We start from the raw sequence: 13,169 nt of genomic DNA on the forward strand, positions 1-13,169 counted from the left end.
TTCTATTCTATTAACCCTGTGTGTTCTATTCTATTAACCCTGTGTGTTCTAATTCTATTAACCCTGTGTGTTCTATTCTAGTAACCCTGTGTGTTCTATTCTAGTAACCTGTGTTCATTCTATTAACCCTGTGTGTTCTATTCTAGTAACCTGTGTCTCTATCTAGTAACCCTGTGTGTTCTATTCTAGTAACCCTGTGTGTTCTATTCTAGTAACTCTGTGTGTTCTATTCTATTAACCCCGTGTGTTCTATTCTATTAACCCTGTGTGTTCTATTCTAGTAACCCTGTGTGTTCTATTCTAGTAACCCTGTGTGTTCTATTAACCCTGTGTGTTCTATGTAACCCGTGTGTGTTCTACTTCTATTAACCCTGTGTGTTCTATTCTATTAACCCTGTGTGTTCTATTCTATAGTAACCCTGTGTGTTCTATTCTAGTAACCCTGTGTGTGTTCTATTCTATGTAGCCTCTGTGTGTTCTGGATCTCTAGTAACCCTGCAGTGTTCTATTCTAGTAACCCTGTGTGTTCTATTCTATTAACCCTGTGTGTTCTATTCTAGTAACCCTGTGTGTTCTACTCTAGTAACCCTGTGTGTTCTATTCTAGTAACCTGGTGTGTTCTATTCTATTAACCCTGTGTGTTCTATTCTATTAAACCTGTGTGTTCCATCCTCCATGTTGTCAGATCTGATCTCCCACCTGCTGGACCCAGTGGTTGACCCGTGGTCAGACAGAGAGAGACAGAACATGTATGAACAGATCACTGTTCCTGAGTCCTACAGCGGTCCTCACCTCACCTTCCCCTCACTCGTCTCTCACACCAACGCCTCTGCTCTCTGCATTCAAAGAACAACAGGTACCGTACCATTCAATTCAAACTTTATTTCCCCCACTGTGTGCTACAGGACCAGTATTCTTAAAGCGTCTCAGAGTAGTAGTGCTGGTCTCGGATCAACTTCACTGTGTCCATATAATCATACTCATTATGATCTAAAAGGCACAAACTGATCCTAGATCAGGACTGCTTTCTGAATATGTGCCCAGGGAGTACAGGAGCTGTTGTGGACAGTATGACAGCTTAATGAATAATAACAGATCAATAACCTATAGTCCTACCTGATGGTTCCTCTTCTTCCAGCCTCTCCACGGCAGATACATGCTGCAGTTGTTACACCAGAACTAAGAAGCTCCTGAAACAGATGCCAAACGTCATTCACCTGTCCACCCTACGCCAAGGAGATCACAATATGTGGTAGGTTGTTGATATATTTTTAGTGGTTGGATTGATATAGAGCTTTTCCAGATGATCAAAGCACTTTACACTGTATGAAGGAAACTAATCCACCACCCCAATATTGTGTTCAGTGCTGCTAACTATGTTGTCCAATATTGTTTTCAGTGCTGCTAACTATGTTGTCCAATATTGTTTTCAGTACTGCTAACTATGTTGTCCAATATTGTGTTCAGTACTGCTAACTATGTTGTCCAATATTGTGTTCAGTGCTGCTAACTATGTTGTCCAATATTGTTTTCAGTACTGCTAACTATGTTGTCCAATATTGTTTTCAGTGCTGCTAACTATGTTGTCCAATATTGTGTGTCAGTTCAGTACTGCTAACTATGTTGTCCAATATTGTGTTCAGTACTGCTAACTATGTTGTCCAATATTGTTTTCAGTACTGCTAACTATGTTGTCCAATATTGTTTTCAGTACTGCTAACTATGTTGTCCAATATTGTGTTCAGTACTGCTAACTATGTTGTCCAATATTGTTTTCAGTACTGCTAACTATGTTGTCCAATATTGTTTTCAGTGCTGCTAACTATGTTGTCCAATATTGTTTTCAGTACTGCTAACTATGTTGTCCAATATTGTGTTCAGTGCTGCTAACTATGTTGTCCAATATTGTTTTCAGTGCTGCTAACTATGTTGTCCAATATTGTTTTCAGTACTGCTAACTATGTTGTCCAATATTGTGTTCAGTACTGCTAACTATGTTGTCCAATATTGTTTTCAGTACTGCTAACTATGTTGTCCAATATTGTTTTCAGTGCTGCTAACTATGTTGTCCAATATTGTGTTCAGTACTGCTAACTATGTTGTCCAATATTGTGTTCAGTACTGCTAACTATGTTGTCCAATATTGTGTTCAGTGCTGCTAACTATGTTGTCCAATATTGTGTTCAGTGCTGCTAACTATGTTGTCCAATATTGTTTTCAGTACTGCTAACTATGTTGTCCAATATTGTTTTCAGTACTGCTAACTATGTTGTCCAATATTGTTTTCAGTACTGCTAACTATGTTGTCCAATATTGTTTTCAGTACTGCTAACTATGTTGTCCAATATTGTGTTCAGTACTGCTAACTATGTTGTCCGATATTGTTTTCATTACTGCTAACTATGTTGTCCAATATTGTTTTCAGTACTGCTAACTATGTTGTCCAATATTGTGTTCAGTACTGCTAACTATGTTGTCCAATATTGTGTTCATTACTGCTAACTATGTTGTCCAATATTGTTTTCAGTGCTGCTAACTATGTTGTCCAATATTGTTTTTAGTACTGCTAACTATGTTGTCCAATATTGTGTTCAGTACTGCTAACTATGTTGTCCAATATTGTGTTCAGTACTGCTAACTATGTTGTCCAATATTGTTTTCAGTACTGCTAACTATGTTGTCCAATATTGTTTTCAGTACTGCTAACTATGTTGTCCAATATTGTTTTCAGTACTGCTAACTATGTTGTCCAATATTGTTTTCAGTACTGCTAACTATGTTGTCCAATATTGTGTTCAGTACTGCTAACTATGTTGTCCAATATTGTGTTCAGTACTGCTAACTATGTTGTCCAATATTGTTTTCAGTACTGCTAACTATGTTGTCCAATATTGTTTTTAGTACTGCTAACTATGTTGTCCAATATTATTTTCAGTACTGCTAACTATGTTGTCCAATATTGTTTTTAGTACTGCTAACTATGTTGTCCAATATTGTGTTCAGTACTGCTAACTATGTTGTCCAATATTGTTTTCAGTACTGCTAACTATGTTGTCCAATATTGTTTTTAGTACTGCTAACTATGTTGTCCAATATTGTTTTTAGTACTGCTAACTATGTTGTCAATATTGTGTTCAGTACTGCTAACTATGTTGTCCAATATTGTTTTCAGTACTGCTAACTATGTTGTCCAATATTGTTTTTAGTACTGCTAACTATGTTGTCCAATATTGTTTTCAGTACTGCTAACTATGTTGTCCAATATTGTTTTCAGTACTGCTAACTATGTTGTCCAATATTGTTTTCAGTACTGCTAACTATGTTGTCCAATATTGTTTTCAGTACTGCTAACTATGTTGTCCAATATTGTGTTCAGTACTGCTAACTATGTTGTCCAATATTGTTTTCAGTACTGCTAACTATGTTGTCCAATATTGTGTTCAGTACTGCTAACTATGTTGTCCAATATTGTGTTCAGTACTGCTAACTATGTTGTCTGACTATCTAGGACACAACACTGACTATCTAGGACACAACACTGACTATCTAGGACACAACACTGACTATCTAGGACACAATAACACAACACTGACTATCTAGGACACAACACTGACTATCTAGGACACAACACTGACTATCTAGGACACAACACTGACTATCTAGGACACAACACTGACTATCTAGTACACAACACTGACTATCTAGGACACAACAACACAACACTGACTATCTAGTACACAATAACACAACACTCACTATCTAGGACACAACAACACAATACTGACTATCTAGTACACAATACTGACTATCTACTATCTACAATAACACAACACTGACTATCTAGGACACAATAACACAACACTGACTATCTAGGACACAATAACACAACACTGACTATCTAGGACACACTATCTAACACAACACTGACTATCTAGGACACAATAACACAACACTGACTATCTGACTATCTAGGACACAATAACACAACACTGACTATCTAGGACACAATAACACAACACTGACTATCTAGGACACAATAACACAACACTGACTATCTAGGACACAATAACACAACACTGACTATCTAGGACACAATAACACAACACTGACTATCTAGTACACAATAACACAACACTGACTATCTAGGACACAACACTGACTATCTAGGACACAATAACACAACACACTGACTACACAACACTGACTATCTAGGACACAATAACACAACACTGACTATCTAGGACACAATAACACAACACTGGCTATCTAGTACACAATACTGACTATCTAGGACACAACACTGACTATCTAGGACACAACAACACAACACTGGCTATCTAGGACACAACACTGACTATCTAGTACACAACAACACAACACTGGCTATCTAGGACACAACACTATCTAGTACACAACACTGACTATCTAGGACACAACAACACAACACTGACTATCTAGGACACAACAACACAACACTGACTATCTAGGACACAATAACACAACACTGACTATCTAGGACACAACACTGACTATCTAGGACACAACACTGACTATATCTAGGACACAACACTGACTATCTAGGACACAACAACACACAATAACACAACTGACTATCTAGGACACAACTGACTATCTAGGACACAACACTGACTATCTAGGACACAATAACACAACACTGACTATCTAGTACACAACAACACTGACTATCTAGGACACAATAACACAACACTGACTATCTAGGACACAATAACACAACACTGACTATCTAGGACACAACACTGACACAATACTGACTATCTAGGACACAACACTGACTATCTAGGACACAATAACACAACACTGACTATCTAGGACACAACAACACAACACTGACTATCTAGTACACAATAACACAACACTCACTATCTAGGACACAACAACACAACACTGACTATCTAGGACACAACACTGACACAACACTGACTATCTAGGACACAACACTATCTAGGACACAATAACACAACACTGACTATCTAGGACACAACACTGACTATCTAGGACACAACACTGACTATCTAGGACACAATAACACAACACTGACTATCTAGGACACAATAACACAACACTGACTATCTAGGACACAATAACACAACACTGACTATCTAGGACACAACACTGACTATCTAGGACACAACACTGACTATCTAGGACACAATAACACAACACTGACTATCTAGGACACAACACTGACTATCTAGGACACAACACTGACTATCTAGGACACAACACAACACTGACTATCTAGGACACAATAACACAACACTGACTATCTAGGACACAATAACACAACACTGACTATCTAGGACACAATAACACAACACTGGCTATCTAGTACACAATACTGACTATCTAGGACACAACACTGACTATCTAGGACACAACAACACAACACTGGCTATCTAGGACACAACACTGACTATCTAGGACACAACACAACACTCACTATCTAGGACACAACAACACAACACTGACTATCTAGGACACAACACTGACTATCTACACAACACTGACTATCTAGGACACAATAACACAACACTGACTATCTAGGGACACAACACTGACTATCTAGGACACAATAACACAACACTGACTATCTAGGACACAACACTGACTATCTAGGACACACACAACTGACTATCTAGGACACAACACACACAACACTGACTATCTAGGACACAATAACACAACACTGACTATCTAGGACACAACACTGACTATCTAGGACACAATAACACAACACTGACTATCTAGGACACAAATGGGACACAACACTGACTATCTAGTACACAACACTGACTATCTAGGACACAACACTGACTATCTAGGACACAATAACACAACACTGACTATCTAGGACACAATAACACAACACTGACTATCTAGGACACAATAACACAACACTGACTATCTAGGACACAACACTGACTATCTAGGACACAACACTGACTATCTAGGACACAACACTGACTATCTAGGACAACACTGACTATCTAGGACACAACAACACAACACTGACTATCTCGGACACAACAACACAACACTGACTCTCTAGGACACAATAACACAACACTGACTATCTAGGACACAACACTGACTATCTAGGACACAACAACACAACACTGACTATCAAGTACACAATAACACAACACTCACTATCTAGGACACAACACTGACTATCTAGTACACAACACTGACTATCTAGGACACAATAACACAACACTGACTATCTAGGACACAATAACACAACACTGACTATCTAGGACACAATAACACAACACTGACTATCTAGGACAACACTGACTATCTAGGACACAATAACACAACACTGACTATCTAGGACACATCTAACACAACACTGACTATCTAGGACACAACACTGACTATCTAGGACACACTGACTATCTAGGACACACACTGACTATCTAACACAACACTGACTATACACAACACTAGGACACAACACTCACTATCTAGGACACAACAACAAAATACTGACTATCTAGTACACAATACTGACTATCTAGGACACAACACTGACTATCTAGGACACAATAACACAACACTGACTATCTAGGACACAACAACACAACACTGACTATCAAGTACACAATAACACAACACTCACTATCTAGGACACAACAACACAATACTGACTATCTAGTACACAATACTGACTATCTAGGACACAACACTGACTATCTAGGACACAATAACACAACACTGACTATCTAGGACACAATAACACAACACTGACTATCTGGGACACAATAACACAACACTCACTATCTAGGACACAACAACACAACACTCACTATCTAGGACACAACAACACAACACTGACTATCTAGGACACAATAACACAACACTCACTATCTAGGACACAACAACACAACACTGACTATCTAGGACACAACACTGACTATCTAGGACACAACACTGACTATCTAGGACACAATAACACAACACTGACTATCTAGGACACAACACTGACTATCTAGGACACAATAACACAACACTGACTATCTAGGACACAATAACACAACACTGACTATCTAGGACACAACACTGACTATCTAGGACACAATAACACAACACTGACTATCTAGGACACAACACTGACTATCTAGGACACAATAACACAACACTGACTATCTAGGACACAACACTGACTATCTAGGACACAATAACACAACACTGACTATCTAGGACACAATAACACAACACTGACTATCTAGGACACAATAACACAACACTGACTATCTAGGACACAATAACACAACACTGACTATCTAGGACACAATAACACAACACTGACTATCTAGGACACAACAACACAACACTGACTATCTAGGACACAACACTGACTATCTAGTACACAACACTGACTATATAGGACACAATAACACAACACTGACTATCTAGGACACAACACTGACTATCTAGGACACAATAACACAACACTATCTAGGACTATCTAGGACACAACACTGACTATCTAGGACACAATAACACAACACTGACTATCTAGGACACACACTGACTATCTGGGACAACACTGACTATCTAGGACACACTATCTAGGACACAACACTGACTATCTAGGACACAACACTGACTATCTAGGACACAATAACACAACACTGACTATCTGGGACACAACACTGACTATCTAGGACACAACACTGACTATCTAGTACACAACACTGACTATCTAGTACACAATAACACAACACTGACTATCTAGGACACAATAACACAACACTGACTATCTAGGACACAATAACACAACACTGACTATCTAGGACACAACAACACAACACTGACTATCTAGGACACAACACTGACTATCTAGGACACAATAACACAACACTGACTATCTAGGACACAATAACACAACACTGACTATCTAGGACACAACAACACAACACTGACTATCTAGGACACAACACTGACTATCTAGTACACAATAACACAACACTGACTATCTAGGACACAACACTGACTATCTAGGACACAACACTGACTATCTAGGACACAATAACACAACACTGACTATCTAGGACACAATAACACAACACTGACTATCTAGGACACAATAACACAACACTGACTATCTAGGACAGAACAACACAACACTACACAATAACACAACACTATCTAGACACAATAACACAACACTGACTATCTAGGACACAATAACACAACACTGCCTATCTAGGACAGAATAACACAACACTGACTATCTAGGACAGAATAACACAACACTGACTATCTAGGACAGAATAACACAACACTGACTATCTAGGACAGAATAACACAACACTGACTATCTAGGACAGAATAACACAACACTGACTATCTAGGACACAACACTGACTATCTAGGACACAACACTGCCTATCTAGGACAGAATAACACAACACTGACTATCTAGGACAGAATAACACAACACTGACTATCTAGGACACAACACTGACTATCTAGGACACAACACTGACTATCTAGGACACAACACTGACTATCTAGGACACAACACTGACTATCTAGAACATAACAGCCCCTCAGCTCCCAAAATAGAGCTCTGTCTCCCGGTTGTTTATTTACATAATGAAAAGACTTTGTTTCACCTCAATGGCCTCCTTCCCTGTTGTCGGAGTCAGAATATCTCATCAAACTCAAGAATCCTTGAGACGAACGTTAAAACACACACACAGAACATGAATGACTCATTTAATGTCAGTTAACCAATTAACCCAGTCATTTTGGTTTCATATGATATGGATGCTCAGATTTCTAGGAGGAAATGTGTCTACTACCTTTTTAAAATCTTCTAATGCTTGTAATTTTCTTCAGGAGATTTACATGGCCGCCTAGATGACTTGCTGCTCATATTCTACAAGGTTAGGCTCTTGACACGATACTGTACATGCCATAGTATACCTGTGACACTCCATGAAGAGAAACAATGGCCTAGTTTCTCCATAGTAATGATTCCATCTCTTTCAGAACGGCCTCCCCTCGGCAGAGACTCCGTATGTGTTCAACGGAGACTTCGTGGACCGAGGAAGAAGTCTGTGGAGATCATCATCCTGCTGTTTGCCTACCAGCTCCTCTACCCAGACCACATGACCCTGAACCGAGGCAACCACGAGGACCACCTCATGAACCTCCGGTAGTTACAGACACCCAGACCACATGACCCTGAACCGAGGCAACCACGAGGACCACCTCATGAACCTCCGGTAGTTACAGACCCAGACCACATGACCCTGAACCGAGGCAACCACGAGGACCACCTCATGAACCTCCGGTAGTTACAGACACCCAGACCACATGACCCTGAACCGAGGCAACCACGAGGACCACCTCATGAACCTCCGGACACACACAGACCACATTACCAACAGACACACAGACCACATGACCCTGAACCGAGGCAACCACGAGGACCACCTCATGAACCTCCGGTAGTTAGACACACAGACCACATGACCCTGAACCGAGGCAACCACGAGGACCACCTCATGAACCTCCGGTAGTTACAGTCACCCAGACCACATGACCCTGAACCTAGGCAACCACGAGGACCACCTCATGAACCTCCGGTAGTTAGACACACAGACCACATGACCCTGAACAGAGGCAACCACGAGGACCACCTCATGAACCTCCGGTAGTTAGAGACACAGACCACATGACCCTGAACCGAGGCAACCACGAGGACCACCTCATGAACCTCCGGTAGTTACAGACACAGACCACATGACCCTGAACCGAGGCAACCACGAGGACCACCTCATGAACCTCCGGTAGTTACAGACACCCAGACCACATGACCCTGAACCGAGGCAACCACGAGGACCACCTCATGAACCTCCGGTAGTTACACACACAGACCACATGACCCTGAACCGAGGCAACCACGAGGACCACCTCATGAACCTCCGGTAGTTACAGACACACAGACCACATGACCCTGAACCGAGGCAACCACGAGGACCACCTCATGAACCTCCGGTAGTTACAGACACCCAGACCACATGACCCTGAACCGAGGCAACCACGAGGACCACCTCATGAACCTCCTGTAGTTACACACACAGACCACATGACCCTGAACAGAGGCAACCACGAGGACCACCTCATGAACCTCCGGTAGTTACACACACAGACCACATGACCCTGAACCGAGGCAACCACGAGGACCACCTCATGAACCTCCGGTAGTTACAGACCCAGACCACATGACCCTGAACCGAGGCAACCACGAGGACCACCTCATGAACCTCCGGTAGTTACAGACACATGACCCTGAACAGGCAACAGACCACATGACCCTGAACAGAGGCAACCACGAGGACCACCTCATGAACCTCCTGTAGTTACACACACAGACCACATGACCCTGAACAGAGGCAACCACAAGGACCACCTCATGAACCTCCGGTATTTACAGACACCCAGACCACATGACCCTGAACCGAGGCAACCACGAGGACCACCTCATGAACCTCCTGGTAGTTACACACACCCAGACCACATGACCCTGAACAGAGGCAACCACGAGGACCACCTCATGAACCTCCTGGTAGTTAGACACACAGACCACATGACCCTGAACCGAGGCAACCACGAGGACCACCTCATGAACCTCCGGTAGTTACAGACACCCAGACCACATGACCCTGAACCGAGGCAACCACGAGGACCACCTCATGAACCTCCGGTAGTTACAGACACACAGACCACAGACACACAGACCACATGACCCTGAACCGAGGCAACCACGAGGACCACCTCATGAACCTCCGGTACACACACAGTTACAGACACACAGACCACATGACCCTGAACCGAGGCAACCACGAGGACCACCTCATGAACCTCCTGTAGTTACAGACACAGACCACATGACCCTGAACAGAGGCAACCACGAGGACCACCTCATGAACCTCCTGTAGTTACAGACACAGACCACATGACCCTGAACCGAGGCAACCACGAGGACCACCTCATGAACCTCCGGTAGTTACACACCCAGACCACATGACCCTGAACAGAGGCAACCACGAGGACCACCTCATGAACCTCCGGTAGTTACACACACAGACCACATGACCCTGAACCGAGGCAACCACGAGGACCACCTCATGAACCTCCGGTAGTTACAGACACAGACCAACACTGACCCTATCTAGGACACACAGACCTCCAGGTACAGACACAGACCACATGACCCTGAACCGAGGCAACCACGAGGACCACCTCATGAACCTCCGGTAGTTACAGACACCCAGACCACATGACCCTGAACCGAGGCAACCACGAGGACCACCTCATGAACCTCCGGTAGTTACAGACACACAGACCACATGACCCTGAACCGAGGCAACCACGAGGACCACCTCATGAACCTCCGGTAGTTACAGACCCAGACCACATGACCCTGAACCGAGGCAACCACGAGGACCACCTCATGAACCTCCTGTAGTTACAGACACCCAGACCACATGACCCTGAACCGAGGCAACCACGAGGACCACCTCATGAACCTCCGGTAGTTACAGACACCCAGACCACATGACCCTGAACCGAGGCAACCACGAGGACCACCTCATGAACCTCCGGTAGTTACAGACCCAGACCACATGACCCTGAACCGAGGCAACCACGAGGACCACCTCATGAACCTCCGGTAGTTACAGACACCCAGACCACATGACCCTGAACCGAGGCAACCACGAGGACCACCTCATGAACCTCCGGTAGTTACAGACACAGACCACATGACCCTGAACAGAGGCAACCACGAGGACCACCTCATGAACCTCCGGTAGTTACAGACACAGACCACATGACACGAGACCACATGACCCTGAACCTCCGGTAGTTACAGACACAGCATGACCCTGAACCGAGGCAACACACCTCATGAACCTCCGGTAGTTAGACACACAGACCACATGACCCCTGAGCAGAGGCAACCACGAGGACCACCTCATGAACCTCCTGTAGTTACACACACACAGACCACATGACCCTGAACAGAGGCAACCACGAGGACCACCTCATGAACCTCCTGTAGTTACAGACACACAGACCACATGACCCTGAACAGAGGCAACCACGAGGACCACCTCATGAACCTCCGGTAGTTACAGACACAGACCACATGACCCTGAACCGAGGCAACCACGAGGACCACCTCATGAACCTCCTGTAGTTACACACAGACCACATGACCCTGAAGAGAGGCAACCACGAGGACCACATCATGAACCTCCTGGTAGTTAGACACACAGACCACATGACCCTGAACCGAGGCAACCACGAGGACCACATCATGAACCTCCGGTAGTTACAGACCACATGACCCTGAACAGAGGCAACCACGAGGACCACCTCATGAACCTCCGGTAGTTACAGAACACAGACCACATGACCCTGAACCGAGGCAACCACGAGGACCACCTCATGAACCTCCTGGTAGTTAGACACACAGACCACATGACCCTGAACCGAGGCAACCACGAGGACCACCTCATGAACCTCCTGGTAGTTAGACACACAGACCACATGACCCTGAACCGAGGCAACCACGAGGACCACATCATGAACCTCCGGTAGTTAGACACACAGACCACATGACCCTGAACCGAGGCAACCACGAGGACCACCTCATGAACCTCCGGTAGTTACAGACCACACCCAGACCACATGACCCTGAACAGAGGCAACCCCACGAGGACCACCTCATGAACCTCCGGTAGTTAGACACACAGACCACATGACCCTGAACCGAGGCAACCACGAGGACCACCTCATGAACCTCCGGTAGTTAGACACACAGACCACATGACCCTGAACAGAGGCAACCACGAGGACCACCTCATGAACCTCCGGTAGTTACAGTCACCCAGACCACATGACCCTGAACAGAGGCAACCACGAGGACCACCTCATGAACCTCCTGTAGTTACACACACACAGACCACATGATCCTGAACAGAGGCAACCACGAGGACCACCTCATGAACCTCCTGTAGTTACAGACACACAGACCACATGACCCTGAACCGAGGCAACCACGAGGACCACCTCATGAACCTCCGGTAGTTAGTCCTTTCTCT

At 43.8% G+C, this 13,169-nt stretch overlaps 1 pseudogene; it reads left to right on the forward strand.

The window, feature by feature from the left end:
- The window catches only part of LOC135531099 (uncharacterized), a 58,893-nt pseudogene that overhangs the window by 25,902 nt on the left and 19,822 nt on the right, over positions 1-13,169 (forward strand).

This window comes from Oncorhynchus masou, unplaced genomic scaffold (assembly GCF_036934945.1).
Source record: "Oncorhynchus masou masou isolate Uvic2021 unplaced genomic scaffold, UVic_Omas_1.1 unplaced_scaffold_1511, whole genome shotgun sequence".
Classification (NCBI taxonomy): Eukaryota; Metazoa; Chordata; class Actinopteri; order Salmoniformes; family Salmonidae; genus Oncorhynchus; species Oncorhynchus masou.